Source organism: Talpa occidentalis, unplaced genomic scaffold (assembly GCF_014898055.3).
Source record: "Talpa occidentalis isolate TD23 unplaced genomic scaffold, MPIMG_talOcc4v2.1 talOcc4.6, whole genome shotgun sequence".
NCBI lineage: Eukaryota > Metazoa > Chordata > Mammalia > Eulipotyphla > Talpidae > Talpa > Talpa occidentalis.
In genome coordinates, this window is record NW_023604972.1 from 104,237,570 (window position 1) to 104,264,900 (window position 27,331).

General features: G+C 35.3%; 1 long non-coding RNA gene across 6 annotated transcripts in view; it reads right to left on the minus strand.

Moving 5' to 3' along the window:
- Positions 1 to 27,331, minus strand: part of LOC119260187 (uncharacterized) — a 142,767-nt gene that overhangs the window by 54,217 nt on the left and 61,219 nt on the right. For 4 of the 6 annotated variants that reach the window (XR_008549400.1, XR_008549401.1, XR_008549402.1 and 1 more), the window contains one exon: positions 1,582 to 1,726. This is a non-coding gene — a long non-coding RNA (uncharacterized LOC119260187). Of the gene's footprint in view, positions 1 to 1,581; positions 1,727 to 5,382; positions 5,423 to 19,369; positions 19,675 to 27,331 lie in introns of those variants that run through there. The other 2 variants (XR_005128717.2, XR_008549403.1) reach the window with 2 other exon arrangements.

Here is a 27,331-nt window from a genome sequence, read left to right on the forward strand (position 1 = left end):
ATCTCATTTTCCACTAAAAAAATTGTATAGAAATTAATACCAAAGAGACCTTATAAAATATACAAAAATCAAAATATGACTATGTCAAATTGGCATATTTACCACTAATACCATATATTACTTTAAACTTTACTTGAAAACTAAAAGCTATCCTTTTGAAAACCCTAGGCAAGATCACATGATTCATTAAAATGTTATTCAATGTCTCACTAAATTAGTGCTATATTGAATCAATTAGACAAGAGTCAATTAGCAAAAGACTACATGCTACTCAACTGACTTACAGCTAGCCAAACTGTATATTCAAAAAAGCAATGCACTCATAAAAGAATGTTACATTGGGGCTTATGAGAATACAAATTGGTACTTTTCTGGAAAGCATTTTGGGGTAATATGTATCAAATGTTAATGTGATTCAATCTCTTTTACCAGTAATTCTAAGGATTATCCTAATGAAATAATCAGAAATTCAAATAGAGTTTTAATACAAAAAAGGTATACTCCAACATTACTTATTTGAGCAGAAAGAAGAAAATGAATACTTCAAAATAAGCTTACTTTTAAAAGTGAACTTCAGCAGCCACTTAACACACAATTTTTAGTAAAATGTAATATCCTAATCAAATTCTCACCATATATATAATACACCAAAATATTTTCAGTGATTACCTTTCATTGGTATAATTATAATCATAATATAGGCATATATTTTAGAAGCTTCAACTGCCTTACAGGGATATTTTAATATTCTGCATTGACCTATTACACACAAAATTTTAATGCTAAAGTCTATTTCATCGAGTGGCGGTGTAGGATAAGGTAAAAGGTATCAGGCTTTTCTGCCCTCCCGCCATCGGGATAGATGAGGGAACCCAGTGATCCTGAATGCATGCCTGATGGTGGGCACCTGAAGTGGGTACACCTGGGCTGAGAGACTGGCCCTTTAAGGGCAGCGTCACCGTCACCGGGAAGCCAGCAGCAGCAGAAGCCGAAAGAGAAGCCAAGAGAGGAGCAGAGAACACCGGAGAGCCCAGATAGAGTGAAGACTTGCTGCCTGCCATATGCCTGGTGAACCCCAATAAAAGACCTGCATAAAACCACTGAGGACTCTGACTCCTCCTTTACCCGGTCTGCTGGATCAGAAAACCTGCACTGTGGTCCATTCCTGCCCTTACAGGCGGTCATAAAATATTTCACATGCAAAACAAGATTGCTGGTCGTTATGTAGATGATTGTTGGTTGTATGTAGATGAATATTATCAGCTGGTTTCTCCTGAAGTACCAAAAGCAGTGGTAGTTTCCCTATTAATATACATCAAATATCAAATTATTAGTGCACTCATGTTAACAATTTGTATTTCCATCTACAAGTGAATTTATTTACCAGATAGCTGCTTTCTCAGTATGGAGAGTACAACAAAACTATTTGAAAAGGGATAGAAACCAAGTAAGTCAGTAACATACATGATGCTAACCCTTTACATATTTCATTAAATCCATACAATACAATGCTATAAGGTAGTTATTATTACTCCACTTTTCAGAAGAAAAAATAAAGCTCAGAGAAGTTAGGTAACTTACCCTAAATTCAATGGCTAGAAATTATGACAGTGGAATTTGAACATAGGTTTTCTATTTGCAGAATCTAATGACATCAGTAAAGGAAATTATACCAATAATTCTACTGATGGAATTGTTCATATTGTAGAAGATAATGGTCTTCACTCTGTTTATTTAAAAAAAAAAAAATGTAGTGGTTACCATAGGGGAAGGGAAAGGGGAGGAGAGAAAGAAAGGGGTAGGGAGCTTTTTGGTAAGTGTGATGGTACCAGAAATTTGGGGGTAGATGAGTGAAGTGTATACATATATAAAAGTGTGAAGCTCCTGAAATTACATAATTTCTGCTAATGAATGTTAAATCAATAACATTTGATTAATAAGTAAATAAACAAAAGTAACTGTTTTGTATTTGCATAACAAATATGCAAAGAAACTTATTATCTGGTGAAGTACAGATTCTTAATATTCCTGGAAATTGGGGCCTTTCTGGTGGCACAGGGGTTAAAGTTTCAGCACTCTCAAGCTATCTGCAGACACTGTGGCATGAGCTAAATCCCTGGCCAGGATACTAACCCACATAGCGTAGCAGGCCTCTCCTATCTCTCCCACTGCTCCCCTTAGCAGTGCATTGCAGTAGATCTGCCTGTTCTGCTCCCTACTCTGTCCTGGTGAATCCTCTGCACCCTGCCCCTGCACATCTGGCCTCCACCCCTGTCTTGTGTGCCTAATTAGAAATAAATCTTTAAAAAATATATTTCTGGAAATTAGGCCTAGCTCAACCACTGTTCAAATTTAAAACCTGGCACAACATGGATAACCTACTCGTGGATAATCAAGAAATTAATTAGCACCTGCCCAAAAATCATTTGCACATTTTGAGCTTAAATGAGCCTAATTTATGAAAATTATATTATTAAGCCTTACATCTTTCTTTATGATTTATTATAAATTGTGTAATTGAAATGAATAAGCAAAACAAAAAATGGATCAAAACCATAACTTTAATTACTATTACTGAAATTATTAATCAAAGCAGAAATATAAATAAGTAAAATGGAAAGAATTAGCAAGAGTGAGTCAAATTTATACAATTTATCTCTAATATTTGATTACATTTTATAATTCTATTTTCCAGGTAATTTCTATTAAAATTGTCAATCTTACATTTATAACTTGTACAAGCTTTGTAATATAGAAAAAAAATTTAACCAGCTCAGAGAAAAAAATCTTTTAAAAAAATCACATAGTAGTTTCTGAAACATGTCAATAATTTGTCATTTTGATTCAGATGCTTAAGTTGCTCATCTTACTCATTGTTCTATTTCCAGAAACCAGTATACTGTCTGGAAAACTCCAAATAGTCAATAATATCAAACTTACACCCTTTAACAGTCTGTGCCAATTTTTAAAATAAAATTATTGGTTTACCATTGGTTTAGTATTTTAATGATTTATCATTGAATACTATGTAAATTTATATTTACTATATAAAATGTTACATTTATATAGTAATACAAATATAATACAATATTTTATATAGTACTATATAAAATTTTATATTTACTATATAAAATATAAAAACCTTCACACCTCAATATGTGTATATTCCTCACAACACCCATCACAAAAGCTTCAGTGCCATCGACACTATCAAAATGATCCCTCTATCCTTTCCTCCCAAGCATCATATTTTCACACAGTCTATGAGATATTTTTGTTGCCTTTGTTAGTTGATTTGCTTTGTTTATTTAGAGTCCACATATGAGAGGAAACCATGCGGTACTTGTCTTTCACATTCTGGTTTATCATGCTTAACATAATCACCTCAAGTTCCATCCATGCTGTCACAAAGTGACAGATATTTTCAGAAGTTAAGATTTCCCATCCTGTCTCCCTGGTGGCGCACAGGGTTAAGCACGGCACTATGAAGCAATCTGCAGCACCAGTTCGATCCCTGGCAGGCCAGGGAACAACCCACATGGCGCAGCAGACCTCTCCTGACTCACCTGCTGCTCCCCTCAGCAGTGTACTTCGGTCAATCTGCCTGTTCGGTTCCCCACTCTGTCTATGATGAATCCTCTCACCTCCCGCATCTCTGGCCTGCACCCCAGCTCTTGTATGCATAAATAAATAAATTTTTTAAAAAGAGATTTCCCATCCTGAAATTTTAGTGCATGTGTACCTATATGGATTTTTCTGGAAAAGGGATTAGAATCTTTCATTACAGTCTCAAAAGACTGTATGATACCAAATGAGTTTAAAACTACAGATCCAAACAAAATATGGACATGCTGAACATAAACTGCCTCTCAAACACAGAGTAGAGCGCTTACGGCAACTCTAGGAATAGTTCAGAAGAGGAAATTTAACTCTGGAAGAAAAAGAAAGAGGTTTTTCAGTTGAGCTTTTCTCATCTGTTTGTTTTGCCTGTGTTAAACAAAATTCAAAGATTACTGCAATTCTTCACTTAATTTAACTTGCACAAATGCAGCCACTGATATAGTATACCACACTTTAGAAAAGAACAATACTGTTACATTAAGTTAAAAGTAACTACAAGATGAGCAAGTATGAATCTACATAAAATATCTTACAAGAAAATTCTTTGTGCAATCCAAGTTTTAGCTTATTAAATATTATTTCTACTAATTTCTATAACCCTTGTTTGTTATACAACTCAGTAAAATAGTACCTAGACCTCAGATGATAAACTAAACTGGATTTCACCTTAACTGTCCCTTTAAATATCACTTAAAATATTTAAACTTTGAGCATACCCTATTTTGTACAACCCTGCCCCACCAAGCTCACTATGTGAGTCCATCCTCATGTCAACTGTAACTAAAATGCTATAATTCCACACCATTACATTAAGAAAGAGCCAAGTTTCACATTTCACACCGTCTGATTACTAAGATCACATTAGCTTACCACTTGTAGTTTAGTCACTGTATCAACTCTTGGTATTAAATCTTTGGATGCAATGAAAGTTAACAATGCTATTTTTATGTTGTGCAAAAAAAAAATCATTCAGTCTGTTTTCCCTTTTTGATTACAGTTCATTTAAGGGAAAAATGTTGCTGTATGGCTTGACAATGTTTTATGTGTCTTCGGCTGATAGAACACACAAAACGTTTGAATAGGCCCATTTATTTGAGCAGACGTATTAAATAATACTTTAAATGTGAACATGCATGTCATAAATTTTGTAGTCTCTTTAAAGTAGGATAAATCTGGTATTTAAAATAGTCTTTGTTCAAAGCCATTTTTTTTCTAACAGTCATAAAGGGACTCTGATTTGTGCTGCATGAACAATGCCAGCATCATCATTTTAATGTTATCCATATGGGCTTCTAATAATAGATAAGAGTCTACATTTGTATTATATGTCTTACAGACATTTAAAATCTAGATAAGGAAAGGCTGATTTCATTGGCCCCATAGTTAAAGGAAAGCAGACCCTAATTAAAAGAATTCTGTTCTGAATTAACTAGTTTGACATGTGCTAATTGACAGTTCCTGTGAAATGGTTCTAATTAAAGTCAATATGTCTTTTTCAATTAAAAGGAAATTAAGAATATACTAATATACATTAACAACTTAATCTGCCTTCAATATCCCATACATCAGCTGCATCCCCCCCCCCCACGCAACGTTATTGAAGAACCATCTGACATGAATCATCTACTGTTTGCTTATGGTATCTCATTATTACTTCACACGAGCACAGCAGTAGTATATGTCCCCTTGAGGAAGAGGATAACCTGTACATGCTTTAATTTTCAGCGCTACCAAATCTTAGTTCATTAAAAATAAACTCACCTTTTTTAATTTAAAAAGTGGACATTCTTAAGAATCTTTGCTAACTGAAAACAAAGACAAGTGTTCTCAATTAGTTAGTCTTTTTACTATAAGCCTTAGAGGTAATTGCATTCTGCTGGGAAAAAAAAACTGGACTATGTTTTCATCATTTGGCTTGATTCAAAGCAAAGCTTGACTTGAGCAACATACAACAGAAAACATCTTTCAAATCATGTTGCTTCCCAAGTAAAACTTTGGGGAAATCACAGGAATGAACACTTCACGTACATACATCAGGAAAGGAGCAAGATTGCTGAAATGCCAGCACTGACAGAAGGCCCATCATATTCAATGAAAATGTAGCATTAGAGAAGCTGTTTATAGCAACACAATTAAATATTCAAATGTGCATTACCAAAGCTATGGTGTTAGCAATTTTAATTCTAGAGAAAGTAATATTAAATTCAAACATCAATACTAATGTACACAGCATTAACATCACATGGAGAAACTATGAAAAAGATTAAAACTATTTGTTTCCTAGTAGATGAGTATAATTTAGGCATTTTAATTTTAATAAGATTTTATAGTTTTTATACTATTAAGATACTATCAGTAGTCATTTCATGTGATGTAACTATTACTTTGTTAGAAGTTACATCACAACCCCCTTTTTCCAGAGTTTACAATTCAACCATAACATGTGGTTACTTATATAAACAAGAAATTATTTCATTTAACTAAAACTAGCTCATTCATGGGCCTCCCCGGTGGCGCGGTGGTTGAGCGCTGGGTTGCGAAGCTTCCCGCAGCCTCCTCAGCGCCGGTTCGATCCCCGGCCACCAGGTGAGGGTCCCACGTGGCGCGCAGACCTCTCCTGTCGCCTGCTGCTCCCCTCAGCAGTGTACTTTGGTCCTTCTGCCTGCTCTGCTCCCCACTCTGGCTCTGGTGAATTCTCTCACCCTCCCGCGCTTCTGACTGTACCCAGTGCTTGTATAAATAAATAAATGTTTAAAAAAAAAAAAAAGATTTACCATGACTTGGTAAACTTTAAAAAAAAAAAAACTAGCTCATTCATGTTTAATGAAGATCAAAAAAAGAGGTACACATTATTTCCACTTCTATTCACTTATATTTTTAAATTTGTTATTAAAATTGTTATTACCTGTAACATTCTGGGTATGTGTGGGAGAAATGGAGAAGCAGTCACCCAGACAGTCAGCCCAAGATCTTTCATTGAAAGCATATTTTCCCAAATGTATTCTATTATTCCTTTCTGAGTAGTTACCAAAACTTTAATAAAAACCATCTTAAGTGGGACTCTAAGAAGCAACTGAAGTCTAGTGAATGGCCAGAATGAATAAATGCATATTAATCCACATTCAAAAAAGCACTTCCTTAAAATTATAAATAATCAAACTCAATAGTCAATATATAGTGCTACTTATCACCATGTGGAGGCCCTAGATCCTAGGATCTTGCTCCTTGAGTTGGCATAAACTGGAAATGCTGCAGTAACAGCATGTACTCAGCTTTTTTAAATAGGAAAGAAGCCAACGCAGCAACTTTTCTGCCCAATTAAAGAGCATTGTCTATAGCAGGCCTACACAACATAAGGCCTGCAGACTGCACACAGCCATGAAGCAATTGTTCATGACCCACCCACAGATTTGGGAAAGGGGAGCAAGTAGAAAGACAGACAATATGGCATCCATGTAAGCAACAAGAGATAAGGCTGTTCCAAAGACTCTGCCTCTGATTCACATGTTACGATGACAATTTCCCTATCTAAACAGGGTGGAAATCAATGTAATCTGTTAACACTTCCAACAAAGGTCTTCACTGTACTAATACTGTACTAGTTTATAATGTTCCCAAAAGGCATAATCTATATTGAAATGAAACTAGAAAGCCCTATAGCAATCATCTGATAGTTTATACTCTTCGAGCGGTCAGTAAATATTTATTGTTGAGCCCATGGCTTATATTTTCTTTAAGAATTTGTTTTCATATTTTTCTCTTGCTCCTGTCATTCAATTACTAGTGGGTGTCCATATAACTCACTGTCCAATCTAGAACAAATTTAAGAATGAATGCAGAAAGATTTCATAGAAGATGGCAGAGTAAGAAGCTTTAGAATAAGACCTTCTATTGAAGCAATTATTGATCTGGATTTAACTATCAGAACAAAATATTTCAGAACCCTAGGGTCTAGATGAACAATTACAGCATCCTGGGCACTTCTTGATATAGAAGTGTGTACACCATGTGAACTTCACAGTATGGCATCAGAATAAAAATAGACACACAGGCCAATGGACTAAAACCAAGAACCCAGAAATAAAACTGCACTTATGTGGCAGTAAATCTATGACAAAGGTAGCAGGGTATGCATTGGAAAAATGAGTCTCTTCAACAAATGGTGTTGGTAAATCTGGACGGCCATATACAAAAGAATAAAACTAGACTAATATCTCATATCATACTCAAAATTAACTTAAAATAGATTCAAGATTAGGATGAAAAATCTTAAACTATGGGGCCTCCCCGGTGGCGCAGCGATTGAGCGCTGGGTTGCGAAGCTGCCCGCAGCCTTTGCAGTGCTGGTTCAATCCCCGACTGCTCCCCGGCCACAGGAGGAGGGTCCCACATGGCGCGCAGACCTCTCCTGCCACCCGCTGTTCCCCTCAGCAGTGTACTAAGGTCCATTTCCCTGTTCTGTTCCCTGCTCTGGCTCTGGTGAATTCTCTCACCCTCCCGCGCTTCTGACTGTACCCAGTGCTTGTAGAAATAAATAAATAAATCTTTTAAAATAATAAAATAAAATAAAAAATAAAAAGCATTGATCCTTTAAAAAAAAAAATCTTAAACTATGATACATAGAAGATGATAGCAAGCCTGTGTGTGCTATTACTGGAACTAAGTACTAGAAAAGGATTTATCCTCAAGTCCTCTACAGTTCTATGGGATAGGGAATATTATTGTCATAGCCCTTTTGCCAGTAAGGAGATAGAGACACAGTCCTTGCTCAGAGTTGCAGAGGTGGGATAGACACTCAGACAAAGGCAATCCTTTATGTACAGCAATCTCCCCTTAACTGTAAGGGATATGATCCAAGACCCCCAGTAAATGACTGAAACTACAGATAGTACCAAACCTTATATAGTCTGTTTTTTCCTACACATGTAAACTCATGATAAAATTCATGAATTAGGCATAGTAAAAGATTAACAACAGTAACTGAAAACAAAATAGAACAACTGTAACAATATATTGTAATAAAATTTATGTGGATATGAAAATGAAAAGAAATGCACAGAATAAAACACAGGCAAACACTTCAACATAGCATCTTCAGAGATGTCTCCAGGGATTCCAACGGCAAGTGGAACAGAAACAAAAGTAAACAAAGGGGACTACATCAAGCTAAAATGTTTCTGCATGGCCAAAAAAGAAAGAAAACTCTATCATAAAAACAAAAGGGCGCCAATCAAATAGGAGGAGAAGATAAAGATATTCACACATCATATATTCAATAAGGGCAAATATCCAAGAAATACAAAGAAGTCATACAACTCAATTACAAGAAAAAAACAGCACACAAGGGCCTCCCCTGGTGGTGCAGGCGGTTGAGCACCGCGCTGTGAAGCTGTCTGCAGCCTCTGCAGCACGGGTTTGATCTTGGCTGGCAGGCGAGGGTCCCACATGGCACAGCAGACCTCTCCTGTCGTGCCCGCTGCTCCCCTCAGCAGCATATTTCTGTTGTCTGCCTGTTCTGCTCCCTGCTCTGTCTCTGGTAAATCCTCTCACCCTCCCGTGCATCTGGCCTGTATCCCGGTTCTTGTATAAATAAATAAATTTAAAAAAAAAAAAAGCACACAAATGTGTAGAAGAGCAAAATAGACAATTCCCAAAGAAAATATACAGATGGCATATGAAAAAAAAAATGTTCGTTATCATTTATCATAAGGGAAATGTAAATCAAAACCTCAATGAGATATTCTATCACACATGAAAGAATGGCCCATATTAAAAAGTCTAGAAACTTTAGGTGTTGGCAAGGATGTGGAAAAAAAGGAACTTCGCCTACATTGTAGTTGGGAATATAGACTGATCGTTAGTTCCTAAAGAAAATAGTGTGGAGATTTCTCAAAATATTAAAAAATATCTACCAGCAATTCCATCCTAAGTATTTATGAAAAATATCAAAATTCCAATTCAAAGGAATATGTCTATTCCTATGTTTGCTGCAGTACTATTTACAGTGGCCAAGTTATGAAAATAACCTAAGTGCCAAAAAACAGATGAGTGAAACAAGAAGATGAGGTACATAAACATAATGGAATACTCAGCTATAAAAAATAAGATAAAATCTTGCCATTTGTGATAACATGGATGGAAGTGGAAGGTACTATGTTAAGCGCATAAGTCGAAAAGAGAAATAAAAATACCAGATATCACTTTTATTTGGAAAATAGAGAAAGAAAAACAAAGGAACAAATGAAACCAAAACTTTCCCAGAAATCTGAAATCTGACTATAAAATTGAGACTATCAGAGGGGAGGGGAGGGTGTTGCAAATAAAGGGGGGAGAGGCCCCAATGTACTGTGATGGAGGTTTATGGGTGTTTATGTATTGGAAATGATATGGTAACATACATCTAAAAGAGGTGTGAACATATACTTCTAAATCATATAATGTTATAAACTGGTTCTTTGAAATTAAAAACAAAACTAATAAACTTTTTCTCATAAGAGAATTTCTCATAAGAGAAAAAAAAACAAATAAAAAGAATCAGAAATGAAAGAAGCAAAAAATTACAATAGATATTGCAGAAATACTAAGGATCATAAAAGACTACTATAAATGTATATGTGAAAACAAAGTGGGCAACTAAAAATGAATGAATTATTTGAATCATACAACCTCGCAAGATAAATCAGAGTGAAAAAAGATAGTTTTAATAGAACAATTACAAGCACAGAAAAAGATAGCAAGTCTCCCTAAAACCAAAAGCCTATGTTCAGATAACTTCACTAATTATATAAAATGTTTAAAGAATATTTAATATCTACCCTTCTAAGCTTTTCAAAAAAAATGAAGAGGAGAGAAAGCTACCAAACAACTTTCATGAGTTCAACACACTTTGATCCTAAACGAAACAAGGACAACACAAATTAAGAACACCACAGACTGATATCTCTGATTAACACCGATGCAAAAATCCTCAGTAAAATAATGACAAATTTAATCCAGCAATAACTTAACATAATCATCCATCATGACCAAGTAGGATTTATTCCAGGGATGCAAGTTTGCTTCAAAATACGCAAATAGGCCAGCGTCGTTCACAACACAAACAAAACTAAAGATAAAAATAATTTTGATAAGATCATTACAATCAGTGCTAAGTAACTACTTGTCAAGATTGAACACCATTTACAGTAAGAACAGTAAAATGGAAATAAAATGTATATTTTGCAATATAATAAAGGCTGTATATGACAAACCCAAAGTTAACATCATACTCAATGATTAAAAACTGAATGTGTTTCCTCCAAGATCAGGAACAAGGATGTGTACTTTCACCATTACTGTTCACACAGTACTGGAAGTCCTAGCTAAAGCAATTAGACAAGAAAAAGACATACAAGGAATCCAAACTGGAAAAGAAGTGAAATTATCACTACTCAAGATGACATAACATAGTAATCCAAAAGATTATCCAAAAGATAATCCAAAAGACTTTACCAACAAACTGTAAGAAATAACTAGTGAGGGCCTCCCTGGTGGAGCAAGGGGTTAAGCACTGCACTATGAAACTGTCCGCACCCTCTGCAGCACGGGTTCGATTCCGGCTGGCCAGGGAGAAACCCACATGCTGCAGCAGACCTCTCCTGTCTCGCCTGCTGCTCCCCTCAGTAGTGTATTTCAGTCGGTCTGCCTGTTCTGTTCCCCACTCTGTCTCTGGTGGATCCTCTTACCGCCCCCGCATCTCTGGCCTGTACCCCAGCTCTTGTGCCCATAAATAAACTAATCTTTATATTAAAAAAAAGAGAAATAACTAGTGAATACCATAAAGTGGCAAGGTACAAAATCAACACACAAAAATTGTTTCTACATGCAAACAATAAATTAGAAGGAAAAAGAAACTGAGAAAACAATCACATTTAAATTGCACCAAAAAGAATGAAATATTTGAGAATAAATTTTAAAAAGGAGGTGTAGGACCTGTATACTGAAAACTATAAGATACTGTCAAAATAAATAAAAGAATGTACAAAGAAATGGAAATATATCACATGTTCATGAATTGGAAGACTATACATTGTTAAAATGGCCATATTACCAAAAGCAATTTGTAGATGTGATATAATACCTATCAAACTCCCTATTTCAAGAAATAGAACAAATATAAAATTTGTACAGAACCATAAAAGACCCTGAATAGCCAATGCAAACTAAGAGAAAAGAAGAAAAATGGGGGAAACACACTCCTATTTCAAACTACACTACACAGCAATAGTGATAAAAATAGTATGGTATTGGAACATAAATAAAAATGAATATCAGTGGAATAGAACAAAGAAAAATCCAGAAAAAGCACCCGCAAATACGGACCTTTAATTCTTTGACAAAGGATCCAGGACCATACATTGGAGAAAGGAAAGACTATTTAACAAATAGTGCTGTGAAACTTGAACTGCCACAGGCAAAATATGATCATTATTTCACTCCATACATGAAAATTGATTTGAAATGGATTAAAGACCTGGATCTAAAACCTACAATACATAAAAGAAAACACTGGTAATACTCTCCTGAACATGAACCACAAAAATGTATCTGGGAATGCAACAATGACGACAAACTAAAAAGTTATTGTACTGAAAAGAAACTACCACAAAATTACAAAAAAAGGCAAAATACAGACTAGAAGAAGGTATTTGCACATCATGTTTTCAATAGAGTTAATTTCTAAAATGTACAAAGAATTTACTCAACTCAACAACAACAAAAAACCCACTCAATCAAAAATGTGTGAAAGACTAAATAGATACTTCTCCAAAGAAGACGTCCAGATGGCCAACAGATGCAAGAAAAAAAGCCCAACATCACTTGTTTTAAGAGAAATGCAAATTAAAACCACAATGAGTTCTCATATCACCTCTATGCAGGTGAGAATTACCTGTATCAAAAAGACTGAAAAGAAATGTTGACTTGAAAGTAGAGGAAAAGGAACACTCATACACTGTTGGGAATATAATTTGGAATGAAGTTCAATGGAAAGCAGTATGAAAACTGGCCCAAAAATATTTATGCACACCTATGTTCATAGCAACACTATTCAAAAACCATGTCATGCAACCCACCTAAATGTCCAATAGAGGACTGGATACAGAAATTTTAAAATATACAGTCAATGGAATACTAAGTTATTTAACAAGTGCCTTTTTGGACAAAATAGATGGGTCTTGAGGTGACTGTGTGAAGTGAAATAAATCAAAAAGTGAAAGACAATTACCAGATGGTTTCACTCACTTGTGCAATATAAATAAGCAAAGAAATTATCCTGGAGAAACACAACGAAAATAATTATTAGACTCAGTTGAAAGTATCCTGGTTACCAGAGGGAATGGGATTGGAGGAAGAAGCAGATAGAGGAGGAAAGATGAGAAGACAATGGCTCTGTATCTTTGATGAAGAGTGAGTAAATCATGTGCACATATGAAGGTCTGAAGTGTACACCCCAAGTTATATAGCTATGTGAAAGATTGGCAACAATAAAAATAAATTAATGCCCTAAATATAAGAACTAAATATGTAAAATATGAGAAGAAAACACAGAGTTGTAAATCCTTCTGACCTCAGATTAGCAATGGATTCTTAGATTTGACACCAAAAGCATGGACAATAGGATAAAAATAGACAAATTGGATTTCAGAAAGTTAGTACCTTTTCACATTAACAAACATTACTGAGACTGGGAAGGAACAACCTACGGAACAGGCAATTTTTTTGCAAATTAAGTATTTTTTAAAAAGAATTAATATCCAGAATATACAAAGAACACTTACAATTAAACAACAAATAAACCACCTAAATAAAAATGAAAAATGCTCAAGAACTTTAATAGGCATTTATCACACAAGATACACAAACAGCCAACAAGCACATAAAATTATTTTTAACACCTTCGGCTATTAAGGAAATGCATGGTGAGAAACCACTTCACATCTGTTAGAATAACTTAAATCAAAAAATAAAAGATGACAAGTGCTGGCGAGGATGTAGAGAAATAGGAACACTGTACATTACTGGTGAGCATAAAAATTAGCACTGCAGTAGTGGAAAACAATTTGCTATTCCTCAAAAAGGTAACACAGAATTACCACATCTCAGAAAGTCTGTTCGTAGGCATAAGAGAAAAGAATACATATGTCCACACAGAAACCTGTACATGAATGTATACAGTAGTATAAATCATGATAACAAAAAAGGTAGAAATAGCTCAAATGCCCATCAGTAGATAAATGGATAAACAAATTGGGATGTGGACATGTTATAAGCACACACACAAACACACAGTGAAACACTATTCAGCTGTTAGAAGGAATAGAATACTGATACATGCTTCAACTTGGATGAGCCATGAAAACACAATACAAAGTAAGAGAAAGCAAATAAAAAACATCACGTATTTCATGGCCTGATTAAATAACTACTTACAAGATTTGGTTTAATAATTTATGCTATTTACGTGGATTTAGGCTGCACATTTGAAAAGTTTCATATACATGGTTGGTTCCTCCTTTTCTAATTTAATCTCTTCCCTAGTACATGACGGTGACTTTTCTCATTAAGAAAAAGGTACAATTATACTTCCAACCGCAGCATTAAACTACAATTCTTTTAAAGTAATAAGACCAAGTGCATGGGGGAAATGCAAATAGAGTAAGAACCTCTCCAAAATGCTAAATAAGATGTCAGCCTTGAATACACATTTTTAAAATGAAATTTTTATAGATTCTTCACCAAGAGATGGAAAAAACTAGACTTGGTCAACACCATGTAATGGAGATAAGTGATGAAAGGTAATAACTACTTTTTTGTTCAATTTGAAAAAAAATTCTCAAAGTTTTTCTCTTTAATATATATATAAATTTCTCTTTAATATATAAAATTTGTAATAAGGTATTATTTGTATATACAAAAATAGCTATTATTGGATAGCTGATTTTTAAGAGAATATAAATTTACTTCAAAATACTACTTATAGCGGCGAAGTTACAGCACTGTGAAGCTATCTGCAGCCACAGCAGCACAAGTTTGATCCCTGGCCAGGGAGGTAACTAACATGGCACAGCAGACCTCTCCTGACTCGCCTCAGTAGTGTATTTCAGTATATCCGCCTGTTCTGTTCCCCACCCTATCTCTGATGAATCCTCTCACCTCCCTGCACCTCTGGCCTGTATCCCAGTTCTTGTATGCATAAATAAATCTTCGAAAAAATAAAATAACATCACTAGTTATGACTTATTTTAGAAATAAACTTATTTTAAAACCGAGAAGAGAATTTTTTTGGATATTATAAACTAAATACAGTATACATTACTCAAACATGTATAGATGAACAACAACATTGCTAAACATTGTAATTATGATCTGAACATATAGAAGCTCAGTATCCCCATGTTTAAAAATTGGGGGGGAGGGGGAAATGAATGACGTTCCCAAGACTGAATATCCATTTTTCAAACATCATTATTGAGTATCCCTGGAAAGTTGATAAAATCAAAGTGAAACAATCAAAAAGGAACTAAGAACTTCTTCATTCATAGCCAGTAACATGAAAAACAAGCAAAACCTACATTCCATTTTTGTTTCTATGTAAATAATTAACAAAGCATTCTGTTTATGTCTTACTTTGATCAAGCAGGCTTATCTATGAGGGAAAAAAGCACTATGTTGTTAAGCACATCCTATAAATTCCAGCGTCCAGGGAAAATATATTCTTTTTTTAATATATTTTATATAATTCTTAACATCATTTTTTATTTTTGCACAATGTATGCATTTTCATTTTGGTTATATTCCCCATACAATTCCCATCCCCTTTATTTTGACCCTAATCCCTCCTCTCCTCAAGATGTCAGAACTGGGGAGAGGCATGGGTTGTCCTTCATAGGACACACCACTGCCTCCTCCGTGACTATACTGCTTTCATTCAAGTACATCTATTATTATCCCCTTCTTTCTCTACCATATCTCCCTACCTTGAATATTCTGAAATAGTAAGGCATCCTCTAAATATATGAATTTTGGAAAATATTTGCACTGTTGAACAGATAAATATATTTCTACATTTATTTGTTTGAATTGAAAACAGAAAAATGCAGTGTTTTTAATGGCTCTCTGACTATGCCATATAAAGTAATTGCTCCCAAGCATTCTTAACTTACATATCATGACTTTTCGGATTTTTTTCTCTTGTTGTGTTTGCTAATCAAGTATTTATCTTTGGTATCTCAAAGCACAACTTTTCTCTAAATTCTGATCCCTTTATAGGATTCGAGAATACAGAATACACAATTCAGAAACAGTCACTTACTTGCCAGCAAAAGAAAAACATACTAAATGCAAATGCCTAAGTCACTTTCTAAGAGTTTTCTTTAGTAACTTCCTCTTGACATATATCTGCATTAAATAGTGCCTATTTCAATAAGGCATTTATGTACAAAGAAAACTACATGAGAAGTTCTATGACTCTGAAATACTTTTCCAAATAGGTAGACTACTAAAATATAGCTCTTTCTTTAATTTTTGTAATATGTTCAGTAGACTACTATAATTGTTAGCTATAATTCTTCATGTTCCAGTGATTAGTAGTAGCTTTATCTAGTCATTCCCATGGCCTGTGTTAGATACCAAATAACTCAAACTCCAGCTTTCTGATTGAGTTTCTATTAGTTCAATATGTAGTACATGCTGAAAATGCTGAAACAGGAAATGAGTTGGATAGCACAGAGATACTATACTGTTTGTTTAAGTTGCTGTGTGAAAGTCAAGCCTTCCTACTCCCCTCATCACCAGAGCTGTGATTAAAACTCTGGCTGCCTGAAACCAAATATACGGTTGTGTTCTCTTCACAAAGATGTCAGTCTTTCATCTAGTTGGATACAGGTTCTGAGAAAAGACATGCTCCTTTTCTCAACATGTGGATGAAAGATCCTGATTCAGCAAATTCAATTAGACGGGAAATTGAGCTTTCTCTCAATTCTACATCACTATGAAACTGTGACAACCATAAGACCTTGGATGATTATCTTTCTGAATCCTTTTATATTTCTCAATAGATGTATGTTTTATTATTTGCACCTATAAACTCATATTTAAATGTATATACTATACTCAAAGTACTTAATATGAAAGATATTCATAAATCTAAGTTGATGCAAATTTGACCCAGATGACATCATGAATGTGTGAAGAAAAATGGCTGCAAATGTCATAGCTTGAAATATCCAGAAAAATCAATGTTAAGATTTTCATTAGCTTTCCCACATTCCTCATGTTTTCATTAAACATGTCAATAAATGCCTAAACTGCATGATTTATATAATTTGTACCCAGGGTCAATTAGAAAATATTTCATTTTTAAGTTTACTTATCAATGCATAGGTTTAAATAGGATTAATGCCATTTTTAAAGCATATCTTTTAATTTTACTCTTTTAAAATAACTGAGGATGTATTATATTTTAAATTTTCTTTAAAGTTTAAAGAAATAAGTTTTAGAACACAAAAAGCAAAACATAATGGTAATGTCTTTAGGAGTACCCTGAAAATTAACTTTCCTCGGAGCCACTTAAAGTAGTCTAAAGACAGATTTAATAATTCTTCTTACAGTGTTTATTTTTCCCTATTTAAAACATTATATATAAGGGCCTCCCTGGAGGCACAGGGCTTGAGTGTCAGCACTCTCAAGCTATCACCAGTCACTGCAGCATGAGTTAGATCCCCCCTCCAAGAAACTAACTCACATGGCCTCTCCTGTCTCACCTTCTGCTCCCCTCAACAGTGTATTTCAGTCAACCTGCCTGCTCTGCTCCCCATTCTGTCTCCTGTGAATCCTCTAATCCCCTTCATCCCTGGCCTAGACCCCAGTTCTTGTATGCATAAAAAAATAAATCTTAAAAAAATTAAAATATTTTATGTAAGTTCAAAGATAACAAAAACAAGTAGAAATGAAATTACTATTATTTTTTATCACTTAGGAAAGTTAAAATGGTTGAAATAATTTTTCTCATACTTTTGGAAAATTCTTACCTCACTCAAAAGTCCCAAATAAATGTTCCACCCCAAAGGTAAAATTTTCTTTCAGGGACCTGAAGATTTAACTAAAACATGTACTTTTCCAAGCTATGCACTGCATCGTAATACTACACCCATATTAAAACTTGCAAAAATACACAGCAAATTATCTAATAGTAGATATGTGTGAAATATAAAAGTTCTTCCGTAGGGCATGTCAATACCATATACAGTTTTAATAAAACACCTGCCCTCCCAGCAAAAAAAGCAACAATGAAGACACAAGATAGAGGTCAGCAAAGTGAAGTAAAGACATAAAATTAAAGAGGAATCAATGAAACTTAATAAAGCTCTTGAAAGATTAAAAAAAATAAATACCCTGAGCCAAGAATCTACACTACTGCTCACAAATTACACTTGTGTGATTTTTTTTCCTATTTTACTAAAATGAATTTATATTCATTATAATGCTGTCTTAAAGCTAGGTGACTTTAATGGTCTTTTGAAAGAAGTACTCAAATTAGTTGACCTATGTTCCCTACACAAATGTTTCTTCAATCTGAGAACTAGGTAGAGAGAAGAAAAAGGAACAAAACACACTAAAAAACACCTTTCAAAAAACTATTACAGAAGATCAATCATCTTTGTAAGTAAAACAATGGAAGAAATTTCATAAAAGATGTCATAACTTTAGTTATATGATATAGCTTATAAAATTGCTTTATATGTGTGAATGTGTGTGTTCCTTCAACTAGTTAATTACGGAAAAGGGATGATGAACATGCTTGATCGAGAACAAATTCAGTTGATCTACTTCTGGAAATATGGAGAAGAAAATTGCTCCTGCTTCAAACACAAATATGCACTAAATAAATACAAATAAAAAATTAATACATAATTTATAAATACTTAAGCTCCTGAAACAGAAAGAGAATTCAAATTAAATTACAAGAATATAAACTAGAGCATAACAACTTACGAAAGTTCAGAGAAGAATCAGGACCTATGGGCAAGTAGTTGAGGTTTTTAAGATCCATACAAAGGTACAAAATATTGGTTTTAGTTACACAAGTAGGGAACTTAGAATGCAATAACTGAAATACCACAGCAATATGTTCAGATAATCAAAATGTTGCTTATTCATAAAAAGTCATGTCTAGAAACAAAAATGAAATCTCTGCTCAAAAACCCAGAAGCAGCAGGGAAGTTGGTTCTTTGCCAAAAGCTGTAGGTAGGAAAAATGTTTCCCATGAAAAAGCAAAACCTAAAGATAAGTATAGGGTCAAAATTTACATTACATGCATAGTAGGGTAATCCCATGTCAGATAAAAAACAGATTCTAGTAAGGAATTTTTATATACTATTATGGTATGAGTTCCAGGAAATACTACTGCATAGAAAAAACTGGAGGTTGAACAAAGTGAATAACATGCATGCATTTACCTAAGAAAGAAAATACAAACATATAAACATATTTGTTTCCACTAAAAAGAACAGAAAATAAATCAAAAGTTAATGAGCTTACTCTCCTGTAGAAGAGGATAAAAGGAACAAGGTTAGAAGGTAGACTTCAAGTTATCTGATTTTCTAGATTTGATTTGAAACTCATATATATATATATATATATATCTAACAATTATAAAACAAAATTTAATCGAAAATTTAAAAAGTGACCTGTAATATTTGAAACTAACCTACATAACAAATTGATGGCTTAAACCCATAGAAAGCATTATTTCCGGTGACTTATAACAGCATAATTTGAGGGGGGGGGCCTCACTGGTGACCTAGGGGTTAAGTCTCTGTGCTGTCACCATTACAACCTTGAGTTCAATCCCCAGCCAGGGAGCTAACCCACATGGCACAGCAGACCTCTCCTGTCTCGCCCACTGCTCCCCCCAAGCAGTGTATTTCAGTAAATCTGCCCATTCTGCACCCCATTCTGTCTCTGGTGAATCCTCTCATCCCCTGTGCCTCTGGCTTACACCCTAGTTCTTCTATGCATAAATAAATAAATAAATAAATCTTTTAAAAATAGCATAATTTGATTGTTAATCCTTTATAGGATGAAAAGAGCTACAAAGGAATTTTAAACTATTACTGTGACCATGTTATTAGTAATGGCATTGGTGTTGGTTACCAATAGTAATATAAGCAGAACAAATAACTGTATTGTCACTAGAAACCAACCTTTTCAGCCTGAGAAAAAATACAAACACAAAACCAAAAAACAGTTAAGTAAAAATCCTACAATCTGGGCCTCCCTGGTGGCACAAGGATTAAGCACTGCACTAAGAAGCAATCCGCAGCCTCTGCAGCACGAATTCGATCCCTGGCCAGCCAGGGAGCAACCCCCATGGCGCAGCAGACCTCTCCTGACTTGCCCATTGCTCCCCTCTGCAGTGTATTTCAGTCAGTCTGCCTATTCTGTTCCCCACTCCGTCTGTAGTGAATCCTCTCACCCTCCTGCATCTCATATCTCTACCCCAGTTCTGGTATGCATAAATAAATCTTTTTAAAAAAAAAAAACAAAAACCTACAATCCCAAATTTGAATTGGAAATATCAGCATAAACTCCAGTATTTAATTTCTATTTCCTAGCTGTTAATATTTCCACTAAAAATATCTATAAAACTGATAAATCCAGAGCATTTAGCACCCTCATCCAGATTTTGTTCTCTAAATATGACTCTTCCACTATAATTTAATAGTACTACTTAAAAGAACAGTTAACTCCAGAACTGCAACAGAAAACAGATGATCCTCAAATATCTTACCATGCCAAAAAAAGGAAGTTATCAAAAACAAATGGTGTTGTGTCAAAGGGCTCAGTACCTAACTTGAAGAAATGACAAAAAAGTAGGGCAATAGGGAGTAGTCAATCATCTTAATGAATTCAAATAGTATGTTGGGACTTCATATGTTCATAACAAGAATAAAAAATGAAAATTCATAATTGCCTTTGGAGAATACTGGGGAATTTACCTAGTATTCTAGGTAAATTCTGCAAACTGATTAGGAAAAGGGAAGAATTGTACATTTTTTCCTTATCTTTTTAACCATTCATTTCAGAATAATTGAATAGTTATGAGGGCTAATTCTTCTTTATAGGAATATTGCAACTAATAAGTAAAAAAGAAAAGTAGATTTTATAACCCTAATGACATGACAAATCTGCGCTATAATCATCACAGGGTGCTAAAATCACTAGACAAATGGCAGACGTGGAATTTTATAATGTATGGATGAGACTGGCAATACCTGAAATAACTCATCACACACATACACACAAGCACGCATATACAAAGTGCAACCAGATATTGCATGTCTCCTTATATGAAGCAAAGAGACCACCACCTATGAAATATTCTCCCCCCCCCCAAAAAAAAAGCAAGCCTTTGTTAGCCTCTAGAACCAACTACTGGTTTATAGGAAATAGAGACAGAGCAACATACTTAATACCACCCAGAATGCAATCAACAAAATCCTGAATGAAGATGTACACAAAAGAGTTAACACAAATGGACATGAAACTGCTAGCCTTAGAAAAGTCTGTTTGCAAGGTTGAAACTTGGCTGGTGAGTGGGATCTGTATTTCAGTAGAGTTCCCACCATTTCCAGAAGTGATAAGCATGCTCATGGTCCCTAAACTATTTGTACAAATGGTTTATATTGAACACGTGCTCTTCTGGAATTTTGGGACATGCCAGTAAGAGGATGCCCATATATCCGGCTCTGATAAAAACCTAAGAACTGAGTCACTAGAGACTTTCCCTTTTAAACATTTCACAACTGGTTTCTGAGGGAATTAAGCACATCCTATGTGACTCAACTAAAATAAGACCCATAGAAGTTTGTACATAGTTTCATCCAGAATTTGCCCCATTCACCCATTCTCTGCTGATATTAATGCTCTGTATCTACTTGCTATCTGAAATCATAACCCTCACTGAAACTACAGGCTGAAAATACCGGATGAGCTCACTCATAGCAGGAATTTAGAAAACCTAAATAAGGAACCAAGTAAAAACCTAATTATAATAAAGTAAAAATCAAAATCAACAAGCAACTATAAACCAGAGACACACTACAGTGGGGGGAAGAGGGAGTAAGAGCAAAACAAGGAGGGTGTGAATTGTATGGGGATTATAACCAAGATGAAAATGCATACATTGTGCAAAACTGAAAAATGATATAAAAAATGTATAAAATTTTTTAAAATCCCACATAAAAATAAATAAATATATTACAATTTTGTCAACTATGATTAAATAAAACTGCAAATAAAGTCTCCAGACTCTTAGATTTAAAAAAAGAAAAGAAACTATGGGCTGAATGATGTGAGTCTTCCTAGTGAATCAGTGAACCTGGGAGTGGTCTTCAAAATCCCCAATACAATAGGAAACTTTACAGACCAATAAGCTCACTTTTTCAACAGAAATAAATTATAAAAAAATCAATGAGGGTAAATCTTTAAGAAATTTGATGATAAACATCTAATTTTAATTTTGTGTTTCAGTTTCTCTGACTAAAGATGACATGGACAAAAGAATATGATTCAAAACACTAAAACTTTTTAAAATTTAATAAAATTTCACATAGCTATTGTATAAGGCTGTGGTATTTATATTCTTGAAGTCATTCAAATTTAAAAATTGCACTAAGATTTTTGGGAAATCCTTTATAAATGATCTAAATTTGACTGAAGAATTACCAAATCTTAAAGAGATGATTTTTGTTTTAAACATGATATTCTAGAGAACAAAACATATAGAGAAAATTATCAAGCTTTTCCCTAATTTTTTAATATATCATTTGTTATTGTGATAACGTTGGTATACAATACCATATATGATTTAAAAATACAAGTTCACACCTCTTCAGATGTACATTAACATACCAGATTGGCCTCCAATGCACTCAGTCATCATTGTCAATTGGGCCCCCTCCCTCCTATTCTTTTGCCCTTCTGGAAGCCCCAATTCTGCAGTCAGAGTTTTTAGGGACTGTTTTAATTTTGTCTGTACCTTTGTTTAGTTTCTTAAAACTTCACACTAGTGAAATCATCTGCATTTTACTTTTTCATTTGAATTATTTCACTTAGCATAATCCCTTACAGTTCCATCCACATTATCACAAAACAAAAGCAAGTTTTCATCTTGATTTATAGCTAAGGAGTATTTCATTGTGTGTATATACCACATCTTTATCCACTCACCTGTTATTAGGCACTTAAGTTGTTTAATTGGCTATCTTAAATAATGTTGCAATGAACATAAGAGCATATATATCCCTTCAAATTAATGTTGTTTATATTCTTTGCATAGATACTTAAGAGTAAAAATGGTGGCTTATGTGGTAGATACATTTTTAATATTTTGAGAAATATCCACATTGTTTTCCATAGAAATGAAACAGTCTACAACCTCACCAACAATGTATAAGGTTTCCTTTTTCTCCACATCTCTGTCCATAGTTCATGTTTCTGGTTGTTTTGATATGGACCATTCTTAACAGGTGTGATGTGGTAACTCATTATGGTTTTGATTTGCATTTCCTTGATAAGCAATGATGAGCATTTTTTTCATATGCCTTTTAACCATCTACATGCCTTCTTTGAAAATGTATCTATTTAGCTCTACTGCCCTTTTTTGGTTTGATTATTTGTTTTCTATCTATAGAGTTATGAGTTCTTTATAGATCTTAAATATCAGCTTCTTGTCAGGTGTATGATGAGCAAATATTTTCTCCCACTCATTATGGTGCCTTTTCATTATAATGATAGTTTATTTTGCTGTGTAGAAGCTTTTTAGTTGATGTAGTACCATTTGTGTTTTTTTTCTTTTGTTCTTGCTGTTGGAGACCCCAAAGAAATCTCTGAAGCCAAGCCAAGTGTTTTGTCTGTTTTCTTCTATGTATTTTATGGTTTTAAAGCTCACCTCCAAGACTTTAATCTATTTTGAGTTACATTATGTGCACGGTGTGAGATAGAATAGTTTGATTCTTTTGCAATTGGCTGTCCACATAGAATAGTTTGATTCTTTTGCAATTGGCTGTCCACATTTTCCACCATTTGTAAGAGACTTTCCTTTCTCCATTGTTCTCGGCTTCTTTGTTGCAAATTAACTCTCTGAATAAGTATGGATTTATTCTGGAATCTCAATTCCATCCCATTGATCTGTGTTTTATCTATTTCAAGTCATACTGTTTTGATTATTATAGGCTTATAGTACAGTCTGAAATATGGTTACTTAATACCTCCATTCTTCCTCTATTTTGGTCACAATTGGGCTTGCTATTTGTGGTCTTTTGTGGCTTCATACAAATTTCCATAAAGTTGGCTCTATTTCTTTTAAGAATGACATTAAAATTTGATAGGGATTGTGTTGAATCTGTATATTACTTTGGATGATAACCATTTTAACAATGATAATTCTTCCAATCCATAAGCAGGGAATATCTTTCCATTTCTTTGTATTTACTATTTCTATTAAGAAGGTTATATAGTTTCTGTTGTACAGGTCTTTTTTTATATAAAGATTTATTGATGCATACAAGAACTGGGGTACAGGCCAGACGTGCAGGGGGGAGGGTGAGAGGATTCACCAGAGAATGGAGTGGGCAACAGAACAGGCAGATTGAGCAATGGGCAAGTCAGGAGAGGTCTGCTGCACCATGCGGGTAGCTCCCAGGCTGAAGATTGAACTCATGCTGCAGAGACTGTGTATTGCTTCATAGATTGCATCTTAACCCCTTGTGCCACCAGGAAGGCCCTGTACAGGTCTTTCTTAAGTTTAATTCTTTCTGATGTGTAAATGGGATGGTTTTCTTGATTTCTTTCTTTTCTATTTCATTGTTTGCATATTAGAACAAAATGAATTTTTTTTCAAATATATTGATTCTTACGCACGCCACTTTACTGTAGTGATTTACTATTTGTAGCTGTTTTTAGTGGAGTCGTTTTCTATATATATCATGTCATCTGAGAATTATGATAGTTATACTTTTTTGTTTCCAATTTGGATTCCTTTTATATATTGCCTTTGACTAGGTCATGCTAGGTCTTCCAATACTATGTTGAATATTAGCACTTCAAATGGAAATCTCTGTCCTGGGCTTGACCTTAGAGAAAAAAGTTTTTCCTTTTTTTTTTTTTTAAAGAGACATGTATTTTATTTATTTATTTATTTGTTTGTTTGTTTGTTTGTTTATACATGCACTGGGTACAGTCAGAAGCGCAGGAGGGTGAGAGAATTCACCAGAGCCAGAGCAGGGAGCAGAGCAGGCAGAAGGACCGAAGTACACTGTTGAGGGGAGCAGCGGGCGCAGCAGGAGAGGTCTGAGCGCCATGTGGGACCCTCCTCTGGTGGCCGGGGAGCAGCCGGGGATCGAACCGGCGCTGCAGAGGCTGCGGGCAGCTTCGCAACCCAGCGCTCAACCGCTGTGCCACTGGGGAGGCCCAGTTTTTCCTTTTTTTTAATCATGGAATATGATTTTAGTTGTTGGCTTGTTTATACAACCTTTATTATGTTTATGCATGTTTCTTCTATCATTATTTCTAGAGTTTTTTTCACAAGCAGATACTGAATCTTGTCAACTGATTTTTCTGCATCTACTGATATAATCATCACTATAATCTTTCCTTTTGTTGATGTGGTAAAATACATTAGTCAATTCACAGATATTGAACCATCCTACTTGCTCATGATCTATGATTTTTTTTAATGCATTATTGAACTCAACTTGCTAAAAAAAAATCTTGAGGATTTTTGAATCTAAATCATCTGGGGTATCGGTATAATGTTCTTTTTTCATGATATACTTGTCTGATTTAAGCAGTAGTCAGGTTTATAAAATGTTTGGAAGCATTCTCTCTTCAAGTTTTAAAAAGAGTTTAAGAAGGATAGGCATTAGTTCACTTGAAGAGGTAGAATTCACTTGTGATACCATCTTATGCTGGGCTTTGATTTTTTGGAAGACTCATGATAATTGTTTCAATTTCCTTGCTTATAATTAGTCTGTTCAAGTTTTCTATTTCTATTATTTTAGGTTATCCAATTTATGGGTATAAAAATTTTGGAATAGTCCCTTAAGAGTCTATCTGTTTCTATTATATATATTGCCACTTCTCTTTTTCATTTCTCATTCTAAGAGTTTTCTCCTTTTTTTTTAAGAAGTCAAACTATAGGCTTGTCTATCTTGTTTATCTTTTGGTTTCGCTGATCTTTTGGACTATATTTTTTATTTCTATTTCATACTTATGCTCTGAAATTTTATTTTCCTTCCAGTGAATTTGATTTTGTTTCTTCTTTTTCAAGTTGCTTAAGGTACAAACTAAACTATTTGACTTGTTTCTTTATATTGGCCTATATTGCTGTATATTTCCCTCTTAATACTGCTTTTATTTACACCCTTAAGTTCTGGTAGCTAATGTCTCAATTTTCATTAGTCTCCAAGTATTTTCTAATTTTTCCTTTGATTTATTCTATGAGTCATTGACTAATATGTTGCTTATTCTCCACATATTTGAGATTTTTCTTGGTTTTTTGTAGTTCATTTCTGATTAATACCATTGAAATCAGGAGGAGACATGCAAACACGTTTGAAAGAAAAACTGGAATGGGCACTGGAGTCAGCAACCGAAATGGAAGTGGCCATAACATGCTCTGCACGGCAGCTCAGCAGCAGCAACAGCAGCAGCAGTTGGCATGAGGGAGCAGCACAACCTCCCTAAGCCATTGATGGGTCAGGCTCCCCAGAGGCAGACCAGCAGGAAGTCTGCCCTGTGTGTCCTCATTCCCTGAACCAAATCAAACCCTCCACTCTCCAGACCTGGGGAAGGAGGCGCTGGAGCAGTATCAGTCCCCACACCCTTGAGCCAATGCTTCTGAGCTTTGGGGCTCTGACTGTGCTCCAGGCTGCTCAGGTGAGACTGGGTCCTCAGCTGATACTGTGAGTGAGCAGAACAGGCTTGGGAGGTGAAAGGAACCTGCAGCCTGAGCAGTAACAGAACCCCCATTGTTCACCTGGACCCACCATTTCCAGCTGCCAGGTAATTCCTGGCAGGGCTCAGGGTCACAGCGTCTGAACCTGTCCTTTGCCAACCAACCCGCCCCCCGGCCCCCAGCTCGAGCAAGAAGCAGATATTTCTAAGCCAGAAATCTCGATGGGAGCTGACCACCTCCATCTGCCCCCAGCCCCATCTGAGTTGGGTCAGAGGGTGTCCCCACAGCATGGGGCGACCGTGGCAGGCAGCACCGCCTGACGGACACACATCCCGTGTCATGCTGCTGGCGACACTCTTGACAGTGAGGGAGGGGGCTGTGCCCTGGCACTAGCAGGCAAGACAGGAGAGCAGCAGACACGGGGAAGAGGGAACCCACAGGCCGAGCTTTACTGCATCTGCCCGCCTGCCAGAGCCGCCCCTGCCTCGGGCCTGCGAGGTGGCCGATGGGCACGCTCAGCTCACGGGCAAAAATGGAGGGAAACCACGTCCCAGAGTTTTCAATGTTAGGATGCGAAGACGGACTACGTTGAGCCTCATGCTCACGACATTGTGCCATTTATGATGTCAGTTGACGGCGTCCTGTCATTTTGAGACGCATCAGAGATTGAGGCAGTGACAGTCTATGGGGAGACCTTGAAAAGCCAAAACC